The 16,045-nt window shown below is 38.4% G+C and overlaps 1 non-coding gene across 1 annotated transcript; it reads left to right on the plus strand.

Annotated features, from left to right (window-relative positions):
* Nucleotides 1-3,583: 3,583 nt before the first annotated feature.
* LOC141597851 (small nucleolar RNA R71) lies at nucleotides 3,584-3,690 on the plus strand. The gene has a single exon (XR_012523065.1). It is a non-coding gene; the product is annotated as a small nucleolar RNA R71 (small nucleolar RNA).
* The last annotated feature ends 12,355 nt before the right edge of the window (nucleotides 3,691-16,045 follow it).

The following is a 16,045-nucleotide window of genomic DNA, read 5'->3' on the forward strand; positions in this document are numbered from 1 at the left end:
TGTATTGTGTTGAATTGTTAGGTGTTGTTGGTTTTGTTGTATTTTATCTCAGTACTGACCTTGTGTGGTTGTCTTGTTGTTTTATGTGTCTGCCGTGATCCCTTATGGTGAGCAGTCTGTCTTAGCAGGTGTTGAGGTCGTTGATAGCTGGAGTCCGGGCAGGGATGAGTTGTCACGAGATTTGGTAGTTATAGCGAGTAGCCTTTGAGTTGTATCTTTCTTTTATCGGTTGGTTTTAAATCACTTGTAAAACAATATAATAGTTCTTTTATCGACATTTGATTATTAGTTCCTCGGGCAACCGAGATGGTAATGCCCTTATATGCTAAGGAAGTCCTAGTTAAGGCTCCTCTGGATATGGGGGTGTTACAGTGTGGGGTAGTGTGGTTGTGTCGTGGGTGATTGGTGGTGGTTATAGGACACGGTGGAGGTCGGTGGTGGTCTGTAGTGTGGTAGTGGTTGCCGTAAGTAGTAGTTTAAACGTTGATTTAGTTTAGGTCGGGTTTTCGGTATTGGTGGCGTTTGTTGTTGTGATTGTTGGACGTGAAAGGGAGCCGATTGGGTGTTGCTACTGGTTGATTGGGATGGCTGGCCAGGTAAGTGACGGGGCGGCTATGGTGGTGTCTCACGGTGGTAGTCGGGTTAGTAGGCTGTCGAGAAGTGTTTGTAGACGTGTATGTATGGTGTGGGTTATGACTTAGTTTTTATGTGATTATTATATTGTGGGGGTTGGGTTTTAGTTTTAAGACGGGACATTACTAATTTTTTGCGACGGGTTTTTATTTGGGAGGTTGGGTGACTCGAGTTTATAAGTTAATCGGGTTTTGAATATAATTAATAATTAAATTGAGTGAATTAATATAATGAATTAAATAATTAATAATTATATTATATTATGATATATTTAGGTGACGTTTTGTGAGGAGCTATTTTATTGGATTGCGTGATTGGAGTGCTTGCTCTCGAGGTAGGATAACTACTCAACTTGTCTTACTATTTATTTGTTAAAAGGAATTGTGGAACTGTGTGGTTAATTGTCGTTGGACGAATTATCAGATGTGGATTATATGTCATTGTTTATAATTTGGTTATTGGTTTAGTCATAACGTAATTATTGGATACCTCAGACTCGTTCTGGGATGATTACTATTATTATTAAACATGGCAATTGTGTTGGATACCTCAGTGTTATACTGGGATGGTGGACACCTCAACCTCGGTTGGGATGGTGGATACCTCAACTTCGATTGGGATGGTGGATACTTCAACCTTGGTTGGAATGATGGATACCCCGGGCCAGGGATTGGCGGGATGAATGGGTGTTTCAGGTGATGAGCTCAGTTGTATTGGCATTATATATCATATCATTTCACTTTGACTTCTTGTTGGTTATTCCTACTCAACCTCGTGGTTGACAGTGTATTCGTGAACATTTGTGATGGACCATAATGGGGAGCAGATTTGATAGGTACTAAAGATTAGCTGACTTGGGAGCTATGGGATGCGTAAGGACTTGGTCAATCTACCTAGAAGTCTAGACCACATAGATTATGAGATCATTTTATTTATTTTCGCTGCGAGTTGTAATTATTTTATACTAAGTTCTAGTTGGCTAAGTTGTAATAATATGTAATCACAAAGTTTTAATTAAAGTACTTTGGTATTGTTGTACTTTGTTATTCACTACCTCGGGAAACCGAGATGGTAACAGTCTTATTTATTTGGGAATGTTTAGCTAAAGGCTCCTGAATAAATGGGGGTGTTACATTGGGAATTATCTACTTTCTTCTTCCATATGGGTGGTGATTCTTTACCCATAGCTTGTTCTTTGCATTGAGAGGCCAACTTCTTCCTATCACTTTCTCGGCTATAGTGATCAACCTTGAAACATGGCTCATGTAGTTGGGGAGCTCTCATTGTCTTGTCAAGATTAAAAGTGATTGTCTCATCCCATACTTCAAGTGTGAGCTCTCCATGTTTCATATCAATCACTGCTCCCGCGGTGTGCAAGAAAGGTCTTCCTAGAATGATAGGAATTTTGGAATCCTCCTCCATGTCTACAATAACAAAGTCTACCGGGATGAAGAATTTGCCAATTCTCACGGGCACATCTTCTCATACCCCTAAAGGTATCTTTGTTGACCGATTCGCCATTTGAAGCGTGATATTAGTGCACTTGAGCTCTCCCAATCCTAGCCTCTTGCATACCGAGTATGGCATGACACTTACACTTGCTCCAAGGTCACATAAAGCTTTGTTGATTGTAGTGTCGCCAATGGTGCATGGAATAGAGAAACTTCCCGGATCTTAGAGTTTTGGAGGTGAACTTCCTTGAAGAATAGCACTACTCACTTTAGTGAAAGCAATAGTCTCTAGCTTCCGGATGGATTTCTTCTTGGTAAGAATGTCTTTCATGTACTTTGCATAGGCCGGAACATGATTGATTAATTCCGTGAATGGAATTGATACTTCTAAGTTCTTCACAATCTCCATGAACTTTCCAAGTTGTTCATCAAACTTAGGCTTAGCTTGATGACTTGAAAATGGAAGTCTAATTACAATAAGCTCTTTCTCCTTTAGCCTTCTCTTCATTTTTCTTCTTTGAAACTTCTTTGGTGGGTTCTTCTTCCTTAGAGTTCTCCACAACTATTTCCTTGTCACTAACATCCACAATGTCTTCCTCAATTTGCTTCTTTGGCCCTTCATACCTTGTACCACTCCTCAAATGGATGGCACTCACCGACTCATGTCTTGGAGGATTACTTTGAGGTGGTAATTGCCCCTTTTGTCTTTGAGAGCTAGAAGATGCTAATTGAGACATTTGTGTTTCCAACATTTTGGAGTGGGCTAGTATGTTGTTGATGGTGATATCTTTTGCTTGGCTATCTTTTTGCATTTGAGTGAAGAATTATTGTTGGTTCTTTTGCATTTGGAGGACCGCTTTTTGAACATCAAAGCTTTGGTCATTGGATTGATTGTAAGAGAGTTGATTTTGATAACATTGGCTTTGGTTGTAAAAGGGCCTTTGAGCTTGATTTCTCATTGGAGGTGGGGTGTATGTTGGTTGAGGGTTTTGAATATTTTGGCTTTTGTATGAAAGGTTGGGATGGAATTTTGTATTCTAATTGTAATAGTTGGAATAAGGGGTGTCATTCTTGTATGCTTGGAAAGCAATTCAATTGTTCCCCTACATTCACTTTGGTCATGTCCCAAAGTTCCACAACTCTCACATACTCCACTTGGAATTGAGGATGATGCCACCATAGCATTAACATGTTGCTTGGGCGATTTGGAGGCCTCTTCAAGTTTAGCCATGGCCTTCTCAAACTTCAAATTAATGGTGTCAATGTGAGCACTTAGTTGAGCACCTAATTGAGTAATGGAATCTACTTCATGCTTTTCTCCTCTAGTAGCCTTCCGAGGCCTACTATATTGCGAGTTATGAACCGCCATTTCTTCAATTTTGTTCCATGTTTGATTGTCATCAACTTCGGTAAACATACCATTGGATCCCATATTGAGAATGTTTCGGGACTCTTCATATAGACCATTCCAAAATTGTTGTACAAGGAACCACTCGCTAAGTCCATGGTGTGGACAAGAACGACAAGTATCCTTGAATCTCTCCCATGCTTCATACAATGATTCCTCATCCCTTTGTTTGAACCCGGTGATTTGGGCTCTCAACATGTTAGTCTTTTCCAGAGGATAGAATTTCTTGTAGAAAGCAAGTGCCAATTTCTTCCAAGAATAAATACCAAGAGTAGCCTTGTCTAGGCTTTTCAACCATTGTTTCGCGGTACCAATCAAAGAAAAAGGAAATAAGACCCATCGAATTTGGTCTTTAGTAACTCCGGTTTGAGAAATCGCATCACAATAGTCACAAAAAGTCTCCATATGTGAGTGAGGGTCTTCACTAGGCATCCCTCCAAATTGACTTCTCTCAACTAATTGTATGAATGCGGATTTGGCAATGAAATTACCGGTTAATTGTTGTGGTGTAGGAGTACCATTTGGTAGGTTCTCCTCAGTTGGTACGGAATGTGATGAGAATTTAGGCATTGTGGGTTGATTTTGTGGTGGGTTTTGTATTGGGTTGTTCTCTCCTTCTCTTGCAAAAGGGTTGGTAAACTCAATGTTATTTAGTTGAATGTCCACAATTTCTCCAATACCTCTCAAAGTACCTCTAGCAAGTCTTCTATTGTTGGTCAAAGTTCTTTCAATTTCAAGATCAATGGGTAACAAGTTACCTTGTGATCTCCTAGACGTGCAAAATATCAAAGAACTCGAAAACAATTAGAATAACCTTGAGGAGATTGAGTTCCCCAAGGTAAAGAAAGACACAACTAAAAACAATTAAAGAAAATCAAATCAAGTTAACACCGTCCCCGGCAATGACGCCATTTTTGGTCCGGTCATAATCTTCATCGTCAAAAGCTACCAACCAAAACAATATTTATAACTTCACAAACTACTCTTAGTAAAGAGGCAAGTAAAGGTCGGATCCCAAGGGACGGGTATTGATGTAGGATTTTCAATTGTTAATGGTCGTGTCTTAGGGTGTCACGATTTGGGTTGAGACAGGAGATCAACTAAACTAATCAACAATATAAAAACAAAGTAATGTAAACAAGCAAGATGATTAAATGAGGTGTAAACAATTGATTAAAGGCACTAGGGTGTCATGGGTTCATAGGGGATTCATGGGAGTTGATCATACAAACATGTTCTCTACTAGATTCAAGCACTTATTGTTGTGATGGGATCGAGTTGGTGTATAAGCTTACAATCCCTAAGATGGTTTGGGTCCCAGAGCCTAATCGATTAGATTGTACAACACCTACAAGTCGACTTAGTCCTTATTCCTATTCAACTATATGCATGGTTTAATGAGACTCGAGTTGGTGTATAAGCTTACAAGTCTCATTGAAAAGATAGGTGATGGGTAAAAAATGCAAGGATTCATAGGCTCGCATTTCATCAAACATAACATGTGCATAAGTTGAAATCACAACAAGCAAGCAAATTAATTATGAAAACATATTAGATTAAGCATGAATCAATCCCCATGATGGTTTCCCCTAATTCCCCATTAACCCTAGTTAAGGAAACTACTCACTCATTATCAAGTTTAGCATGCTAACAAGGTTGTCAATCATACTAGCAAAGCAAAACATGATGAATAAATAAAAGTGATTAACAATAATTAAACAAGGTTAAGAGAGAATTATACCTATGAAGATGATTCCAAATAACAAAGCAAAGAATAATAGAAGTACTTGATTATTGATGGAAGGTTGTCAATCCTCCAAATAAACCCAAATAATCTTCTAATTACCCAAAATAAATGAAGAACAATAGAGAAATCAAGGAAAGATTAAGTATTGATATTTGTATTAAGACTAGATTAAAAATTAATTACAAGATTAAGGAATGATTAGAACTTGATTAAGAAAGTATTAAGAGAGTATGCTAATCTAAGTAGTACAATGGGGTATTTCTACTAAAGATTAGGTACAAGGATTAGGGTTACTAAGGGCTTAAATGACTATTAAGCCCTTAAGAAAAGTTGAAGAAATGCTCCTCTCGAAGGAAATGAGCATCTCCGTTTTGCTAGTCTTGGCATGATCCGTGCGTCTTGGGAAGTGGCACGGGCTCTCTGGGCTGTGATCCGAGCGGATAGTCTGGAAGACGCTCGGATTCTTTGGCTGCAAGACGAGTGTCTTGGCTGCGGGACGCTCGGATGGTGGTGGTTGGAGACGCTCGGATCATGTGTCATCCGCTCGGATCCACCGGCAGACTGCTTCTCTTCTTTTTTTCCTTCATAATCCGCGAGGATCATTTCGGGGATGCAAGGATCCTTTCTTCATTGTCCATTTCACTTTATTATCTACATAGGCCTTCTAGTATCGTCTTCTCTTTGATGCTTGATCATTAGATGCGAACAATTTAGCTCCATTTCGCCATGTAAATGCAAGGTTAGCACTCCTTTCCTACCAAGGAGACAAATCTCAAAGAATATGCAAAATGGGAAACTAAAGATGGTAAATGACCCAATTATGCACTATAAAGCATAGGAACGAGGTTAATTCGGGGACTAAATGTGCTCAAATATGAGTCACATCACTTGTATAGAAAAAAAACTTCTTGTGGGGGATAACCTTTCCCAGCGTTGACCAGCATGTCATTAAGTAAAAATGACCAGCAGTCAATCACGTTCGATGTGATCATAGTCTTAGCAGACAATGAAATAATGTCATCTTGAGTTAACATATTGTGAAATGAAAACACAACCAAATCCTCCCTGCCTCATTGAAACAAATTATATAGTCAAACAAAAAAACAAACAACGAATAAGCTTTTTAAAAATGGATATAATAACAAAAAAAACCAAGGAAAAACATAAAATGCTTACCCAATTCGTAAGTCATGATCGTGCAAAAAACAGTAATCAAGTACATTCTTCCTCCGCCTTAAAATATGAGCACAAAGCTCCTTGTACTCACACAAAAACTCAGACACTACAACTGATTCAGGATCTGGTGATTCGCACTCTAAATCACACCCTATACCACAATTTCCAAAAAAACGTATGCTCAGGCATAACGTCTGAATGCGGTAGATAAGTATTTATGACAGAGCTATCTTGGATTCTATCAATAACAAGAGCCTCGCTGAAAACTTTGTTAACAACGCCAGCCAAATTACTCAAGTCCAACAGCTTCACCCTCAACATCATTATTCTCAATGCTGACATTATTTGGCACCTCCTCATTCGGTTTCTCAACCGCTACATCAGGAATCTTATTTTTACCTTTCTCTCGAGAATAAACCACTTTATATTTTTCTGGATCGAACGCTACACCCTCATTTCTTTTATCTTTCCCATTTTCATGCTCATTGCAAAAACTTTCGTACAATGGTAGTCTACTTCCCGCCTGTTTCATTTCCTCAGCTTTTTCGCAAATAAAATTGAAATATTTAGTGAACAAAGAATTGTGGCCACTAATAAAAGGAGGAGTCAAAGAAACTAAAGTGGCTGTCGAAGAATCTTCAACTGAAGAAGAACCACACTCATTTCCCATTGCTTCCTTCCGTTGCGTGTACAAATGGAGAAATATCTCAACATCCCTCTTCATCATCAAAAAATAACTACACTACATCTTTACAATAACTACAAATCAGTCTTATTGTTAGTTATAGAAAATAACAAATTCATAAATTACACAAGAATGATTGGAACTTACATCAGCAGCCTTTGCTCGAATAATATCATCAGTATCAAAACAGTCAGGCAGTTCCAGATACTTTTTTCCAGGTTCAGGTTTATTAACAACAACTGCACATACCTCAGCAGCCTTTACTTCTCTTAAGCGTTTCCAGACAGGATAGACATCGTTGATATATTCCCCATTCCTTAACGAACCAGAATTGAGCTCTAAGGTACCCCTTCTAATAAAAAATTTCTCATCCCAATGCTTAATAAGAGGAGTCTCAGAAGACATTGTATTTTCCTTAAAACGCATACGATGAAAGTATGCCACCATAACAACAAGTATGCAACCACGTAAAGTAGACGACCCAGTTCTACACCGCTTAACACCATCGACTAATTTATCAAGCACATAACCACACCAATCCAAATGGTGGACATGTGAAACATTTTGAACCGCTTTAAGAATTGAAAAGTCAATTGCATAATTTGAAGGAGGAGTAAGGACAATGGACATAGCATAAAGGACAAACAACTTTCAAAATTCATCTCCCCCATCATCTCACATACCAGTAATTGCATTACAAACAGCAGGGATAGTAACATAATTTGTCCCTTCTTTTGAGCATTTCAAATCAGCTCTATTACCAACTTCAGACTCCCTGTTACGTTTAGGACCCATTTGTTTTTATCACTGAGCAACAGAATAAAAAAGTATCAGAATAAACAAATTTATGACAACAACTAATACAATAACTGAGTTTTTATAATACAATAACTACGTTAAAATAATACAAATAACCGACATGTAATGTTACAACAACTGCATTTGTAAGAACATCATATATAGAACAACTAATGTACACAACACCCCAATAAGTCACTCTCAGATACAATAAATAGGTTAAAGTAATACAATAACCGACATGTAACGTTACAACAGCTGCATTTGTAAGAATATACAATAACTAAGTTCTCGTATTAAAATAACTGGACTTGACTAAAGCTGACTTTAAAACACTAACCAAGACAATAACTAATTAATATAGTATAACTAAATTACTATATTACAATAACTACATCGATATATTACAATAACTACATCAATATATTAAAATAACAAAAATAATTTCAAAACAAACACATTATCTTCATTAGAATGCACACGAATTCACAAGAAAAGAAGAACATCAACAGTCAAAAATCAGATACAAAAATGAAAAAAAAAAAAAGAAATTACGAAACCCTAGAATTATGCGAAGACAATATGAAATGTAATTTAAAAAAAAAACACAACAAATTAAACTACATATTGAAAATGACTGAATAAATTGAAGAATAAACACAGAAAAACAAGAAATTCAAGCAACTAAACAAATAAACGAAAAAAATAGTAAGAAATTCAACCAACTGAAGAAAATTATTACCTGCTGAGACGAAATTGAAGATGAAGTAGAGTTAGTGTGCACGAAATTGAAGAACGACAAACAACGAAATAGAAGAAATTGAAGAATGAAGAACGAACAGCCAATTGAAGTGAAGATCGCAGTAGAAGGAGAATGATAGAGAGAAACTGTGAAGTGAGAGAAAATGACAAAACTAAAATAAAAATTGAGAAACCGCCTAAATGTTGAACTTACATGTGTTATATACAAATTGTAAGATTAAATCTCAGCCATTCATTTTAGTTTGGACGAGTGGTTCATATAGGTTCAGGTAAGTCCACCTTTTTGGTTGAGTCCCTAAGTCCTATTCTCAGACAATTATTTTTTGAGTGTAACATTAGCTTTATGAGTGTAACTTTAGTCATTAAATGCTTTAGGGGTGTAACTTTAGCATTTTAATAATGTAACTTTAGTTTTTTAAGGTCATTTTGCATTTAAAATTTGAATTTATATAACTTTATTGCATATTGAATTTATGGAATTTTAGTGTTTACGAGTGTAACTTCAGTCGTTTGAGGTGTAACTTTAGTATTTCACAGGTGTAACTTTAGTCGTGGGAGGTGTAACTTTAGTCGTGTGAGGTGTAACTTTAGTGTTTACGGGTGTAACTTTAGTCGTGGAAGGTGTAACTTTAGCTGTGGGAAGTGTAACTTTAGTCGTTTAGTATTTTACAGAGTGTAAAATTACTTGTTCGAGGTGTAACTTTAGTTTTTAGGAGCTGTAACTTTAATCCTAGGAAATGTAACTTTATACTAATAACCCTTCTTTCACCACCAACTCCACGACCACCACCATCCTACGACCTCCTACCAACCACCAAAGCAGCAGCACCACAGTCCCACTACCACCCCCACGACATCACCACCCAAGCCGGGCCCCACCTGACCCCACGACATCATCACCCCACACCACCACCCGAAACCTTCAATAAACCCCAAACAAACATAAAAAGCCAGATCTACTTCCCCCACCACCCAAACACCGCCGCATCTCCACCCACACCACCAGCCGCAACTTCCACGTCCAAAAAGCAACAACCAACAACACCACCAACACTTATTATCTCAGATCTAAAAAAGAAAAGGGGGAGGGAGGCGGGAGAAGAGGGAAAAGACGGAGATGGCGGTGGTGGTGCATGACCAAGCTTCAGATTTGAAAAAAAAAAGGAGAAAATGACGAGGTGGCGGAGGGGAGGCTTGCGGCGGCAAGAGAAGAGGGAGAAAATGAAGATGGCGTGGTGGTGGCGTCGACATGGTAGTGGCGAGGGCGGCGCAGGTGGGCCGGTGGTAGCCTGGTGGGAGGCCGGATTTATGAGAGAAAGGTGAGAGAGAGAGGGTGAGAGAGAGAGAGAGAGAGAGAGAGAGAGAGAGAGAGATATGGGTAAGATGTGAGCGAAGGAGAAATGAGAGAAAGGTGAGAGAAAAGTAGGGTTTGGTTGGTTTTAATCTTAGCCATCCACTTAAATCTAATCTCCACCACTCATCTATTAGATCCAAAGGCTTATATTAGGACTTATGGACTCAACCAAAAAAGGTGGACTTATATGATCTCTTCTCTATATATATATATATATATATATATATATATATATATATATATATATATATATATATATATATATATATATATATATATATATATATATATATATAATATAATATATAACATCGGTATAAAACACCTAACAATATAAGAATTAAGTACTTACAAGCTTCTTCTTAATCAATCTATAACCACCTCTGGAGCCATGAAAGAAGCTCTCTTTCTTTGAAATATTCTCTAGGTCATGCTTACTCATAGTTTTCATAAAATTAATTGTATCGAGTAACATAAGCATATTTCTTTACTTGTTAAGTGATTTCAAATAAAGTGATCCCAATGAGTCGCAGATAAATTACCTTAAACTTGTCAGACTGCCTATAAGTGATAAACTTATACCAATCTTCCTGGCTGACATACCGATACTTCTTTGTTGGTGGTTTCTTTTTCTTCTCCCCGGTCTTCTTGTTGAACAAGTGGTTCCGAGCAACCTTTAACTTCCATGCTCCGAAGGATTCCCCAATCTTTTTTTGTAGGTAACCATCATGTTGTTTGGGGACAGTGTAAGCTGCCTGCATATATGGTGAGCATATTTGGTTAGTTTCAGCTAATAGCACATATCGAATACTAAGATAATTTCATCTAAAGCATTTATTATTGTATATACATACCTTTATTCTCCCCCATAGCTTTTCCTTCAGGTCTTCACTCCACTGATTGATACGCGGCAAACCGAGAGGCACATACTCTCTTACACAATAACCAATCCAACTCGCAAAATTTGCAGCAAAGGTACCATCTGGCAGCCCCGTTAATTCATCCCATTGAAGTTTATTAGGTATCCCTTTCTCTATTCGTTCTAGGGAAACCCTATGGCGCCTTCGCCCAGTATCCGATTCCAAATTATTCTCATCACCTGAATCTTCTTCGCCTGACTTTTTTCCATCTTTTCTTTTCCGCTTTCCACCCATATCTAAACCAGAAATTAATAAACTACTAACTTTAAGCATTAAGTCAACATAGCGGAAGCACCGTGATCGGTCCGTTTCGTGTTCACAATTAAAGGTGTGGTCGTTGGGTCACGTCCGAATCAAAACACAATTTATAACTTCACAAACAACTCTACAATTAGTAAAGAGGCAAGTAAAGGTCGGATCCCAAGGGACGGGTATTGAAATGAGATTTCTATTGAAACTAGTGGTGTCTTGGGGGTGTCACAAATTGGGTTGATGTAGAAGGTCACTAACTAAAATAGCAATGAAAATAAACTAGCAAGACGAATTAAAAGGGGTGTAAACAATTGATTAAAAAGTACTAGGGTGTCATGGGATCATAGGGGAATCATGGGAATTGATCATACAAACATGTTCTCAAATTATAACCAAGCAATTATTGTTGTGATGGATTGAGTTGGGTTATATCTTACAATCCTAGGAAAGTTTGGGTCCCGGAGCCGAATCGATTAGATTGTACAACACCTACAAGTCGACTTAATCTTCCCTACTCAACAACATTCATGGTCTAATGAGACTCTAGTTGGGTTATGTCTTACAAGTCTCATTGAAAAGATAGGAGATGGTAGTAAATGCAAGGATTCATAGGCTTAGCATTTCATCAAATATAACATGTACATGAGTTGAGACCAAAACAAGCAAGCAAATAAAATATGAAAGCATATTAATTTAAGCATGAATCATTCCCCATGTTGGTTTCCCCTAATCACCCATTAACCCTAACTAAGAGACTACTCACTCATTATCATGTTGATCATGCTAGTAAGGTTGTCAATCATACCAACAATATTAAACATGATGAATAAATGAAAGTAATTAACAATAATTAAAAAGGGATTAAGAGAATTATACCTACTAATGATTCCAATAATAAAGCAAAGATAAAAGAAGTACTTGATGCTTGATTGAGAGGTTGTCAATCTCCCAACAATAACCCAAATAATCTTCAATTATCCAAAATAAAGGATGAACAAAAGAGAGATTTAAGGAAATAAAACTTGTATTAGAACTTGATTAATTGTTGATTACAAAACTAAAGAGAGATTTGATTGATATTAACTACTCTAATTATTGATAAGAAGAACATGCTCCTCTAATTAGACTAATGGGGTATTTATATTGGAAATTAGGGAGGATGCATTAGGGTTAACTAAGGGCTAAACTAGTAATTACACTTTTTAGATTGAGCAGGGAGGAGCCAGTATTTTCCGAAGGAAGGGCTTCTTTCTTTCTAACTTGGAGAAGAGGAAATCGCGTTGTAGAGGAATCCGGGCGGATTAGGGTCGGGACGGGCGGTTTCTGGCGATGGAACCCGAGCGGTTTGGAGAGAATCCGGGCGGATTGTGGTGATGGAACCCGGGCGTCTTGGCGGAAAACCGTACGGATTGTGCAGGTGGAGGACGGCCGGATTGAGGACAATCCGCACAGATTGTGCCTCAGCAAGGTTTCTTCTTCTTTTCTTCCCTTTTCTTCATAAATTCCTTGGGGATTTACTTGGGGACTCAAGGATCCTTTCTCAACATTGCTCATCTACTATCATATGTACAAAGGCCTTCTAATCTTGTCTCTCCTTGATGCTTGGTCATTTAATTTGATCAATTTAGTCTCGTTTTGCCATGAAAATGCAAGATTCTTACTCCTTTCCTACGAAGGGATCAAAATCTCAAAGAATATGCAAAACAAAGAACTAAAGATAATAAATGACTCAAATATGCACTAAAAAGCATGGGAACAAGGCTAATTCGGGGGCTAAATATGCGCTAATTATGGTCACATCAAATATCCCCAAACCGAACCTTTGCTCGTCCCGAGTAAAGAGGTGACAAAGACTAGGACCATTATTTTAACTATCCTAATAGCATATCCGATATGAGACAATTAGCGGGTCTCACTCCGCCCCTTCAACTCACAACAAGACAACCATGAGGTAGGATGCCTTCTTGCAAGGCAAGGTGGGTCTTGCCAAAATGGCGACACATCCAAACATTAAGCACACAAAATCACATAATGGATGCATCTACAAAAGAATAGCCACTTCCTCATCAAGTGGCGGAGGCACTAAAGAGGAACAAATTTAAGAGCATGTAATCCTTCACAAATACTAGTTTAACAAATTACTAAGGCTAAGAGGATGGCACTAAATCACCTCCAAATGGTGTTAAACTAGACTACTTTCGTCCTCAATTTCCAAATGCTTTCGTCAAGAGCGATCGGATGGTGGTGGAATGATGATCCCTATGATGCTAGTAGCATATGACATGACAAGTCTCGAATTCTCTACAAAAGTAAAGGTCATGGATCGTTCCAAGCTCGACCAAGTGGCTTAACAAAAAGGCTTTTTGGGAATGAAATGCTCAAATCTTTATACACAATGGGTGGATATGACTAGTATTCAAAATTGTCCTCATTTCAACTTTCACATTTCAAAAATTTAAGATGGGGTTTGTCCCTTCCGGGCTAGTGTCCTTTGCTTTCGCCAATCGCTTATTAGGCAACCGGTTAACCTCTAGACAATAGCTTTTCGGGGTGATAGTCACTCTGTCTCTGGGCGGCCGAATTCGCAATCGTGTGGGGTCCCAATTCAATGGATCCCGCACCAAAGCACATCGAAGTGGTACGCCTCCATCAAAACAACTTAAATTTCTCAACATTCAACAATTCATAACATTTGAGGTTTCCTTGGCATTAAATTACTTCCACATGACAAAATTCTTTGAAATGAGCACTTCAAGCTTATTGATAGAAAATATTTTTGGGTTGCCTTACCACAGGGTCAATCAAGGTCACCTAGACAAGTTAACCAAGTCCACATCGCATCACGGGGTTGGATAGGTGACTCACATGCAAACCCTTGACTAGGCCTTGGGTCGTGGGTCAAAAGACACTAGTATGACACTATCTAGGGTGTTTTACAACCATTCTAGTAGGCAAAGTCTTAAGTTGAACAAGTATTTGTAATGGCTTAGTTGCTCTTGTCAAAGTTCCTAATTAGGCATTTTTCAAAACTTTTATCTAAATGCAACTACATGCCATGATGCAACTAATATAAACATCCTAATGCAAGTGATTCTATCAACTAATATGACATATAAACTACATGCAAGTCCTAAATTCACATTGTTATACCGCATCAATCAAAATAGAGCCACATAGTCATTAACATAAAGAGGAAAAAGGAGATTGGAAAGATCATACCATGCGGTCTTCAATATCCTCATGTCTCGGATCTGGCGTAGTCAATCAATGTGAACAAGGATAGAACAAACATAATATATATACACAAGACTACAAAGGGAAATAAACATGTTTTTGGTTTTTTCAATTTTCAATTTTTTATGATTTTCGAAATTTTTCAATTTTTTTGGATTTTTTTGAATAAGAGTTAAATGTTAGAATTCCCATCCCCACACTAATATGGGCATTGTCCTCAATGGCCAAAATGATGGAAATTATGCAAAGATGATGCATGATTTCTATACTAAATGCAATCTATACTAAGGTACACTACATGATGCATGGTTTTTGTTATGACGGAGAGGATAATTTAGATTACCTCCCGTTGTGTATGCATTAACTTCCCCAAACCGAGTTAGACACTATTGCTAATGTCCAAGGATGGGTGTAGTTCATGCACACACTATGCAATACATGAAACTAATTTGTCATTTTGGATTTTGAAAATGGGAACAATAAAATGAGAACACCTCAATGGTACCGAGGTGTGAGTCCTCTATGGTGCTAGGACTAATCCAACAATGATCAAAATTAATGAAAATACAAGGTAACAAGACACAAACTTCTTTTTATGAAACTTTGAAAGATAAAGAGGAGAGATGAGAAAACTTCACTTAAACTTAGGTGGGTGCCTCTCGCTTGCTCCACCTAGTGATGAAGTAGTCTTCTAGACATCGGCATCATCTCCCTCTATATCGCTATCCCAAATATCCTTTGAAGCATCACTCAAACTTGGGTCCATGAACTCGTCGTCCTCACTCTCAAGCTCCACCGTGTCACCTCCACAAGAATTGCCACTCCCCTCCTCTTGCCTACCGTTCGCCCCTTCATTAGCTCTCTCCGAGTTGGGGAAGAGCAAATCCATTTGAGTCCATGAGGGGAAAGCTCCTTCCTCGCTAATCCGTCCTCTTCGAACCATCTCGTGATATTGAGGATAGAGGGCATAGTAAGTGTCCACGGAGGTCTCGTATTGACGGTAGTGTAGGTCTTGTAAGATTCCCGTGACAAAGTCATCACGGGGGAGGATGAAGGGGTTTGGATGGTTATACGGTTGGTAGGGGAAAGGGTAGGGAGGCACTTTTATCTTCTCATTTTGAGTTTGTTATTCTTGTTGTTGTGGTGGTGGATTTGGGGGTGGTGGTGCTTGCCTTGTTTGACTTGGGATGAGGTAGGATGGCATTGGGGACAAGTTTCCTTTTCTTGGGGAGATCCGTGGTAGATCGGCCATTGGAAGATAAATCGGATCGCTTCCTTTTGTCAACCACTTTATCCGCTTATCGACCCCCTCAAGGGTTATCCAATGGTGATGGACGAGAAGGAGATCTTCATTAATTCTCGTGTTTCCCGTAAGTGGAGTGTACTCATTGTTCTCATTGAACCTTGGGTTGAAGTGCTTTGCAAGTCTAGTAATGAGTCCTCCATTCACTATGTGCTTCATTCCATCATCATCCCCATTTCTAAACTTTGCCCATTCCTCTAGCAAAACTAAAGGTGCATTGAAGTGATACCCATTTGTCCCTTGAATGTTGAGGTAGGATTCCATAAACACAAGGTCTAATTGGTTCACAATGGCCGGATCTCGGCGGGCAAGTAGAGTGCCC

This window comes from Silene latifolia, chromosome 8 (genome assembly GCF_048544455.1).
Source record: "Silene latifolia isolate original U9 population chromosome 8, ASM4854445v1, whole genome shotgun sequence".
Taxonomy (NCBI): Eukaryota; Viridiplantae; Streptophyta; class Magnoliopsida; order Caryophyllales; family Caryophyllaceae; genus Silene; species Silene latifolia.